Below are 1,817 nucleotides of genomic sequence, written 5' to 3' on the forward strand. Positions count from 1 at the left end.
CTATTCAGAAATACACGTTTATCTGTAGATGTTTTGGAGTTTATACATGTCTTTACCGCTGTTTTGAGCGGGGTTTGAGTGATGCTCTGCTGCCCTCTTGTGTTCAGATTGTAATTCTTCGGTGAATAGTTATGAAGTTGAGAATTTTAGGAAATTCAGTAAATTTAACATTGTCCAAACAGTCAGTCTCTTGATAAAAAGTAAAAGTCTTTATTTAGAATAGAATTTATTCAAATTTAAAGCAATATATTGTCATACATAAGCATATGTGAGACAAACTCAAGACAGTACTTGGAAAAATATTTGTTATGTGTGTATATTTAGGCCTATATATTTTTTCACATTGTTTATCAAATTAAAACTATATTTACTCGATGTTTTTGAGGGTTGGAAACTCTTAATGGACTTAAAGTATTAGCCTACTATTAAAGATGAAATTTGAAAAACTCTTCAAGCCAACAGCCCTGTACAGTATTTAACCTTCCGGCACAGAATGCACCGCTCACAGCAGCTTCTGTGATCCGCTTTAAACAGGGACAACACATCTGCATCATTCCCTTCAATGTGGAGCCGCAAGTATGTGAACACAACAAAGATGACCCGAGCACTGATGCTGGTGCAGTGACACTGCCCTCTCACGTTCATCTGCGTTCTCATGCGCCCCTAAGGAAATGTGCGTATTGCCTGTAAGAGACATTTGCTTTTTCACACACACCCTGAAGGTTCACGTAATTTCCAAAGTTTCCAATTAAGAGAGCCCAACATCTCAGTTCCCGGAAGATTTGTTCAGAAGGGAAGATCAGAATACAAACCAACACACAATTATAATTACAGTCATTTGCATAGATAAATAATGTGGATCATTTTGGCATTCATTGCTCCATTTCCCAACATGTTTTACAGATGAGGGAAAACACCACCATTCACACAAACACACACGCACGCACGCACGCACACACACACACACACACACAGTTACACAAATGCAATTAACATATATTATGCTAATGATATGAACTAAACATTCATCTAGATGTATGCGTTCATGAAATATGCATTCGGTCATTAGTCTATTCTGGTTAATGCAAATATCTGTGATGTGTTTTAAAAATGCAACGCTATCATCTATTGGATAATACGAACTGTGATAAACATCATGAAATATGTAACAGCAAGGCATTTGGTGCAATGTAAATAACTTCGGCACTATGACTAAATATGCAGTATGCTTTGTGGTATTAGTAGTCTCTATAAGATCTTTAGTAGATATTATTGAAATGTTGCATTCACACATAATGCTATTAAAATCAATATAAATAGTTAATTTTGGAAATAGCTTGTTTATATACAGCAGGGTTCCTCAATTAGTTTTCACCAAGGGCCAAATTCTACCAACACTAGAAAGTCAAGGGCCACCAACTATAATTTAATAACTGCAATGTTTTTTCTGCTAATATTATTGTTGTTATTATTATTGCTTTTGCTGTTGTTTTAAAAAAGTCACAATATAAAAATATTTTTTTTATTAGTTCTATTTTCTCAGTTTTGATCAAACAGTAACATTACAATACATAAACATTACTTTGTATTGCTAAAAAAAAACATTATGTTGCAGAATCATAAAATTGAATGAAGAAAAAAAATCGGGATCATGTTTTCCATCCATATCAACACTTTCTGTTCATTCCACACTCGATCTATTTTCTTCGCTTTCCTAAAATGCAGAGTAAATTATTAGACCTATCAGCATTAATATTTTTATTGTTCTTACATTTATGGTGATCAAAATGTAATAGTATTAACAGACATCAACTCAC

General features: G+C 33.7%; 1 protein-coding gene across 1 annotated transcript in view; it reads right to left on the reverse strand.

Annotated features, from left to right (window-relative positions):
- Nucleotides 1-261: 261 nt before the first annotated feature.
- Nucleotides 262-1,817, reverse strand: part of si:ch211-250g4.3 (nuclear anchorage protein 1) — a 35,327-nt gene continuing 33,771 nt past the window's right edge. The window contains exon 6 of the mRNA XM_057354629.1: nucleotides 262-1,714. The gene's annotated coding sequence lies outside the window, so the exon portion shown is untranslated. The remainder of the gene's footprint in view (nucleotides 1,715-1,817) is intronic.

Source organism: Triplophysa rosa, linkage group LG16, assembly GCF_024868665.1.
Source record: "Triplophysa rosa linkage group LG16, Trosa_1v2, whole genome shotgun sequence".
Classification (NCBI taxonomy): domain Eukaryota; kingdom Metazoa; phylum Chordata; class Actinopteri; order Cypriniformes; family Nemacheilidae; genus Triplophysa; species Triplophysa rosa.